We start from the raw sequence: 8,517 nt of genomic DNA on the forward strand, positions 1-8,517 counted from the left end.
CAAAGGTGAAGGGACTAGGCCAAGAGAGCACTGCAGAGGCAGAAGGCCACAAACTTGGGCAAGCAGATCTGGGCGCCATCCCTGGCCTAGCACCCTCGTGGGGCCTGAGCAGGGACAGACACCAGAACACTGCCCCCACCTGCAGAAGGGTCCAGAGACCGCCCCCTTTCCTGACAAAGGCAAATGATGGAGGCTTCTTCACTGATGACAGCGTTAGCCCACTTTATGCCCTGCGACTCCTAGATGAAATGTGATTATTCCTCGTCGCCAGACTGCCCCCACTCTAGAGGGAACGACTTGCTCCCTGAGCTCTCCCCCACATCACCCCCCCCCCAGGCCCACATCAGACCCTAAGTCCTTCCTAACCCTCACTGAGACATTTCTCCGGGTTCGGCCTCTCTCAGTGCCACAAGACCGTAAACCTAACTTTGACCAGGTGTGCTCCCAGTGGTCTCTGATGGACACAGACAGGTCCCCGGACCCCACCAGCTGCCCCACCCCAGTGCAGGCAGGAAGGGTGCCAGGGTGCCCTAGAGAGACTGGACCCCAGGGGCCTGAGGCCGCCGGAGCGCTGGGCCCTGCTGAGGAAGGGGTGTGTTCTCCAAAACAGGGCCGTGAAATGACTGATGGCATCACATCTAGACCCCCGGCCCCCTCCCCGGCCTGGTTCTCAGGAAAGATAAAGAAGAACCGAGACTTTCACAGGAAGCAGAGGCAACAGCAAGAGACAAAGAGAATGTCTCCAGCTGAAGCATATTCTTTAACAAATACATTACAACAGCAAAATAAGTTGGAAGGGAAGTTATACATTAAAAGAGATTTATGAGCTTTATCAACCAATAACCAAGTGTGGACCTTACTTGGATTCTGACTTAAACACACCACAAAAATAAAACCATTTATGACACAACCAGGGAAAGATGAATATTGATTGCGTCTTTGATACTATGAGGAAATTGCCAAAAATTTTTAGATGTGATTCTTGGGATTGTATTTACATAAAAGATTCCTTATCTTTCAGAGGTACTATGAGAATATGTGCAGGTGAAATGTTTTGAATTCTGGAATTTGCTTCAAAATAATCCTCTGGAGGGTGAGGTAAAGATGAACCAGGAGTGGCGCAAAGGGAGATGTATAGAGATTTATCATTCAATTAGCTCTACCTTTGTGTATGTTTGAAATTTTCCACAATAGGAAGTGAACAAAAACAAGAAAAACAAGACAAAAGCAAAAGAAACTCCTAAAGGTTAACTTTCTTCCTTTTTCTTTTCTTTTTTTTTTTAATTTTATTTTTAAGTAATGTCTACATCCCACGTGGGGCTTGAACTCACAACTCCAAGATCAAGAGTCACATGCTCTACCCACTGAGCCATCCAGGTGCTCCAGGCTATCTTTCTTTAACCTCACAAAAATTCCTTGGTTTATCCAGACCCACCCTAGACCTCAAGCCAGGAAGATGTCCAACACAGAAAACAAGGCTTTAGGAAGCTCTTTGAAAATGGCATAAACCTTATCAAGGAGATTAGGCAGGGAGGTAGGAGGACAGCCCCAAGCCCAGTTGTACATTGCTGTCTCTCCTCTTCCCCACTTCTCTGCCCCCACTATTCGGTGAACCTGTGGTCTCTGCGGACAAGGCCCCTTCCATAACTCAGAAGCCACCTCGCTGGGCAGCTTGGCTGGGGGGTTTCTGGAGGCTACGAGGTCAGATTTGGCCCTGGGTGGGAAGAGTGAGGTGGCTTGCTAGGAAAGGGATGGGAAACGCCCTCCACTGGTGGGCGTTGGGAAGGTGGGCCTTGGGAAGGAGAGGATAACTCATCAGTGGCACCTGAATTGTTGGCAGAATGAGGGTGGGGTGGGACTGGACTCCTGGAGACAAGGAGCTGGAGCTCAGGGTTTTCCTGGCTCAGTGTCCAGCACCTAGGACAGCTCTCCGTACGGCCACTGGATCCTTGTAGGGATGCATGAGAAGTAAGCAAAATACAACACGCTGTAAAGAAAACCAAATGCTGGGATGGTGCCTAAAAGGTGGGGGCAGAGGGAGGAAATCTCTGTGAAGGCAGTGGGGAGACCAAGGAAGGTGTCCCCAGGGAGGAGAGATTTAAGCTGAGTCCTGAAGAATGAGAGCTGGGGAAGAGCATTTCCGATGGGAAGACCAGCGTGTGCATAAACCCCAAGTCAGGAGAGGTGTGCCATGGTGAGGGCAGAGGAGAACAGGGTCCCTTGGGCCTTGGGAGGGCATGTGATGAACCTGGAGCATGGAAAGGACCCAGACACAGGGCCTTCTAGGCCAGAGGAGAGCTGCAGCTTTAATTCTGGGTGCTATGGGAAGCAACTGGAAGGTTTAAGCCATGGAGTAACACGGTTTGACTTACATTTTCAGAAAAATCACTCTGGCTACTGTGTAAAGAATAAACCATGGGGAGTAGAGGGTTCAGGGGACAGCTGGAGGCCAGGTGTCTGGGTACGAGGTGATGGTGGCTGTTGGGATAGAGAGGGTACACTGGAGTTGGCGAGAAATGGCTGGACTTAGGTGACCACTGGAGAGGCAGGTGACGAGGTGATACATTTTATGTGGACAGAGGAAACCCCTGACTTCTGGCTAGAAGGATGGTGTGGTAAGCCAGAGATGAGGAAAACAGAACAGGTTTTGAGGGGAAAATTATGAGTTCAGAGTTGGATGTATTGTGTTTGAAAAGTTGATCGGAGATGTGGAGTGGAGAGGTGAAGGAGGAGGAGCCCCGAGGTGGCGTTTGAACTGGCAGCTGTCACAGCACAGGGAGGATTAAAATCTAGAGAGATTAGGGGACACAGAGAGACCAAGTGGCCCTGGGGGATGCTGGCACAGGAGACCGAGCGGGAGGGAGAATAGCCGAGGAGGCAGGGCGCTGACCTGGCCCTGGGCACCTTCTCCAGGGCCTCTCCCTCTTGCTGGCAAGACCCTCTGCTCTTCAGCCATCTGCGGGGGCCCCTGGGGCTGGAACACACCCCTTCTACTAGAGCCTCTGCACTTGTGCTCTGCTCCTCCTGCCTTTGATGCCCTCCCTAATCTCCTAGGCTTGTCTCAATTCCGGCCATCCTTTAAAACTCAGCTCACTCTGCCTTGATGTCACCCTGGGGCAAGCCTGCCTCTCACTTGCTCATTTTCCAGGTAGGCACTGCACATGCATCCATGGTGCCCCCCAAACCACACAGAATGCTAATCAAGCTCTTCAAGTGCTCTGCTAAAGCCCCTCTCTGTACTTGAGGTGAAGGGGAACTACTCCATCCCAACTTTTAGGCCTTTTAGGCCCTAGATGAGGGTGTGGACTTTTGGACAAGTCCTGCGTCATGGGGCTTGCATCCCACCCCGGAACATGGTAGCAATACGGTGCCTCTTCTCTAACTGCCTTTTAAATATCGCATTTCTCATCCTGTGTTTCAAGGGGAGAAGGATTGGGAGGCAATGGTGGCCTTCATGTGGGCCCTGGAGCAGGGGCAGGATTTAGTAAGGGAGGGGGGAGGAGAGGAGAGCAATAGTGGAGGAGAGGAGGCCATAGGGTAGAAAAGTCTGACAATTGACATCTGGGACCATTTCACTGATTTTCTAATGGGCGAGTGTTCCTTTTTTAACCAACTAAGATATACAAAGGTGTTCTTCATGCTCCCTCTCTTGAAGCCCCTCATTCTAAGCGTTGTGACTGGACTTCAGGGTAGGGTGCGTCCCTGAGAGCCAGAGAGGAGAGCTGTCGAGGGTTGGGGCAGGTAGCAGGGAACCAGTGTGGGTCCTGGAGGAGAGGAGGGGCATCATAAGATGAAGACCTGAGAAGGGGCTGGAGGCTGAGAAATCGGTGAGATGCTGCTCCTGCCATCCAGGTGGGAGTCCAGAACCTTGGGATGTCCTCCAGATCAGAGCACCAGCTGGGCCTGAGGTCCCAGATCTCTCCTAGGAGGGGTGGGTCCAAGGAGGAAGGAGAGGAGTGGGTAGAGATCCCTGTGGGGAGTTTTCTGAGTCCAGAGAGCGAGGGAGTGTGCAAGGAACAGGACAGACCCCTTAGCAGTCTCATTCAGCTGCTTTTATTTGCTGCTTTGGGCTACATCAAGAGAAATCACGTAGGCCTTTGGCACTGGCCAAGCCTCCCCTGGAATGCTGAGAGCCACCTGGGGCTGTCTGGCCCAGGGCTGACAAACAAGACAGAAAGAAGACCCACAGTTGCTCAGGGCTGGGCCAGTTGCTCTCAGTGGGACGCTGGTACATGGTTAGCAACTGCCTCTTTGAAAAAAAGGGGGCCTGGTTTATAAATGCTCCCACTGGGGCCAATTTTAAGCCACCAGCATAACCTTACTGAATACAATTATATCGTCCTTCCACCATGGATGTGAATGAGCTCGAGGACATAGGTAGTAATAAAACCATAATGAAGTAATGAGTTTTGAGTATATTTTACCTTCATTTTTAATATATTTGTTTACTTAGAAGCTTACATAATTTAATTTTTAATAATGATTGCTGAGGAACTGGCTTGCAAATTTCCTAAAAACGTGATCCTCAGCTCTTGAGAGGTGGGGCGAGCCAGCCTGAGCACGCCACTGGCTGAGGCCAAGGACAGGTCTGGCTCTCGGCTTGGGGAGCCTTCCTGGCAGAGCTCCCCTGCACGATGCTGCAGCTTGCCAAGATAGGGAGGTGGGAGACACGACCGGCTGACTTCTAAGAGCTCAGACCTGGGACAGCTGGACCAGCTGACAAGATGAGCACCTTTTCTGTAATGCAGGTCCAGGATCTGTCTGATTTTTAACCAAAAAGAACAGAAAACATTTAAAACTTGCATTTGCAAGTGTCATTTGAGCCGGAATGGCGACGATAAGGCAATGTATCAGTGTTAAAATTAAAGTGAAAATTAAGCACACGCCACCCAATTAGTCAGCATTTTAAGGCTGTATTATTGTGAAGTTCAGAAAGAGTTAAAGAATCTATTTAAATGCAAATGTGCCATAAAACCGACTAACAGCAATGCATCTCCAAAATGTTCTTAGCCCTTCTTTCAACAGACTCTGCTCATAATAGCATTGGTTTTTTTTTTTTTTCAACTTAGGGAATAATATTTCTGAGAAATCCTGTGTTGTTGTGCAGCTGTGTGATTACCTGGGACAGGAGAGGTATTGGGGGGCTTGGGGCTCCCACTGGGGCGGAATCCACACTTGTGCCCTTGTGCCCTCCCTGGACTGGCTGAGCCTCGCAGCTCAGCCTGGCAGCCTTCAGGCAGGGCTTAGGACTGAGAGGGTTCTTCTGCCTGGAGTTGTGTCCCCCCAACACCCCCCTCAACCCCCCGGCCTGCTGCTCACGATGTTCCAGAGCAGTGGAAGGGCCTTGCTCACAGAGCAGAGCACAGAGTGGTGCCCCCACTCACTGACTGAATGAGACGCTCCTCCAAAGGAGGCAAGCACAGCACCTGACTCAGAGGAAGTGAACTGCCCGTGTGGACCACTAAACCTTCCGCCGCATGCAGGAGGGAGGCAGGGAGGTGACCCTCGCTGAGCCCCTGCCCTGCGCCCGGTGCCAGCCTCATGCTAACAGTGGCCCTGCAGAGGACCACTGCAGAGGAAGTGGGGGTAGCGAGAGGGGAATAGCACCTAACAAGGGAGCATGAGACAAGCTGTCATCTGGGAGAGCTCTCTGTTTACCAGATGCACGCACTGTTTCCTGTGATCGTTCCTCCAACTATCTGTGTGCAGACAACATAATCGTGAATTGGCAAAATCTTCAGGAATGCACTAAAAATAAAAACTAACTGGGGCGCCTGGGTGGTTCGTCGGTTAAGCATCTGCCTTTGGCTCAGGTCATGATCCCAGCATCCTGGGGTGGAGCCCCGCATCGGGCTCCTTGCTTCTTCCTCTGCCTGCCGATCCCCCTGCTTGTGCACTCTCTCTCTGACAAATAAATAAATAAAATCTTTAAAAAAAAATGAAAACTAATTAATGAGGTCAGCGAAATTACAAAATACAAGATCAATACACCAAAAAATATAAACTATACATGCAAGATACAAAAAAATAATTTTACTTGTATACACTTGCAGTAAATAATCCAAAAGTGAAATTAAGAAAATAATTACATTTATAATAGCATCAAAAAATAAAACAGGAATAAATTTAAAGAAGTATAAGCTTTGAACATCAAAAACTTTAAGACATTATTGAAAGAAATTAAAGAAAACCTAAATAAATAAAGAAGACAATATTTTTTTTGAAGACAATTATTTTTTAAAATATTTTATTTATTTATTTGAGAAATAGAGAGCCCGAGCAGGGCAGGGGGCAAAGGAGGGAGGGAGAGGGAGAGAGAATCTGAAGCAGACTCTGCATTGAGCACAGAGCTCGACGCAGGGCTCAATCTTACGACCACGAGATGACCTGAGCCGAAACCAACTTGGACCCTTAACTGACTGAGCCACTCAGGTGCTCCAAAGACTTAATATTTTTAAGATGGCAATACTCCCTATCTAACCTACAGACTCAGTACAATCTCTATACAATCCCAAGTGCCTTTTTGGTTGAAATTGATAAGCTGATCTTGAAATTCATATGAAAATGCCAGGGACCAACAATAGTCAAAACAAAGCAGAACAAAGTGGGGGACTTGTGCATTTCAAATTTACTACAAGGCTACAGTATCAAGAAAGTGTGGTATTGGTATAAGACTAGACATACAGACCAATGAGAGAGAATTGAGAGTCCAAAAATAAACTTCTTCATATTTATAGTCCATAGATTTTCAACAAGGCTGCCAAGACAATTCAATGGGGAAAGAATAGTCTTTTTAGCAACTGGATATTCATATACAAAAGGTTCCTTCCTCAAACCATACACATGTCAAAATTAACTCAAATGGATCCTAGACCTTAATGTTAGAACCCAAACGATAAAACTCTTAGAAAGCTCTCTTTTCCTGCCTGGCTGCTTGAAGCTTGGCCACCATCATCAATGACACAGTAACTCTCCAGACCAGGAAGTTCATGACTGACCAACTACATCAGTGGAAACAGATGGTCATTGATGTTCTTCACCCCAGAAAGGCAACAGTACCTAAGACAGATTTTTGGGAAAAACTAGCGGAAATGTACAAGACCACACCAGATGTCATCTTTGTATTTGGATCCAGAACCATTTTAGGAGTGGCAAGACAACTGGCTTTGGCATGATTTAGGATTCCTTGGATTATGCAAAGAAAAATGAACCTAAACATAGGCTTGCGAGACATGGCCTGCATGAGAGGAAAAATACCTCACGGAAACAGGGAAAGGAACGCAAGAATGGAACAAAAAAAGTCAGGGAGACTGCAAAAGCCAGTGTTGGCGCTGGCAACAAGTGAGTGGGAGATTGGACAACAAAAGGAGTAAAGATTCTGCAGTGACTTTATCTGTGGTGACTGAGATTTTTCATGAGAGGTTTAAAAAACTAAGAACTTTTGGGGCACCTGGGTAGCTCAGTTGGTTAAGCAGCCGACTCTTGGTTTCGGCTCAGGTCATGATCTCAGGATCATGAGTTCAAGCCCCATGTCTGGCTTAGAGCTCAGCATGGACTCTGCTTATCCCTCTCCCTTCCCCTCTGCCCCCCCTCCCCCTCCCCCTGCTCATGCCTTCTCTCTCTAAAATAAATAAAATCTTAAAAAAAAAAACCCACCAAACAAAAACTAAGCTTTTATGTGGGGGAAAAAAAACCTCTTAGAAAAAAATATAGATATAAACATTTATGATCTTGGATTAGAACAGGCATTCTTAGGGGCGCCTGGGTGGCGCAGTCAGTTAAGCATCTGCCTTCGGCTCAGATCATGATTCCAGGGTCCTGGGATCGAGCCCTGCATCAGGCTCCCTGCTCAGCAGGGAGTCTGCTTCTCCCTCTGCCCCTCTCCCCCACTCGTGTTCACATGCGCTTTCTCTCTCTCTCTCAAAAATAAATAAAAATCTTAAAAAAAAAAGAACAAGCATTCTTAGATATGACACCAAAAGCACAAGCAACAAAAGAAAAAAAGATAAACTTCAACAAAATTAAAAAGTTTCATGCCTCAAAAGATATCACCAAGGAAGTAAAAAGATAACCTACAGAGGAGAAGAAAATATTTACAAATCATATATCGGATAAGGGACTTGTATCTAGAATATATAACGAACACTTACAATTCAATAATAAAAAGACACCTAATTTTAAAATAGGCAAAGGATCTCAAATAGACACTTCTCCAAAGAAGATTACAGATGGCCAATAAACAGATGAAAAGAGACCTTAACATCATTAGTCATCAGGGGACTGCAAATTTAAATCACAATGAGATGCAACTTCACATTCGCTAGGATGACTAGAATTTTTAAAAAGATAAATAAGTGTTGTAAGGAACCCCTGATATACTGTTGATGGGATTCCAAATGGTACAGCTACTTTGGAAAAGTCTGGAAGTTCCTCAAAAAGATAAACATACAGGGCGCTGGGTGGCTCAGTTGGTTAAGTGACTGCCTTCGGCTCAGGTCATGATCCCAGGGTCCTGGG

At 47.3% G+C, this 8,517-nt stretch overlaps 1 pseudogene; it reads left to right on the forward strand.

Annotated features, from left to right (window-relative positions):
* Positions 1-7,019: 7,019 nt before the first annotated feature.
* On the forward strand, positions 7,020-7,345 carry LOC148162264 (small ribosomal subunit protein eS24 pseudogene; annotated as a pseudogene).
* Positions 7,346-8,517: the final 1,172 nt, after the last annotated feature.

This window comes from Eumetopias jubatus, unplaced genomic scaffold (genome assembly GCF_037043125.1).
Source record: "Eumetopias jubatus isolate StellerSeaLion01/CBP00866 unplaced genomic scaffold, mEumJub1_p1.0 scaffold_16, whole genome shotgun sequence".
Taxonomy (NCBI): domain Eukaryota; kingdom Metazoa; phylum Chordata; class Mammalia; order Carnivora; family Otariidae; genus Eumetopias; species Eumetopias jubatus.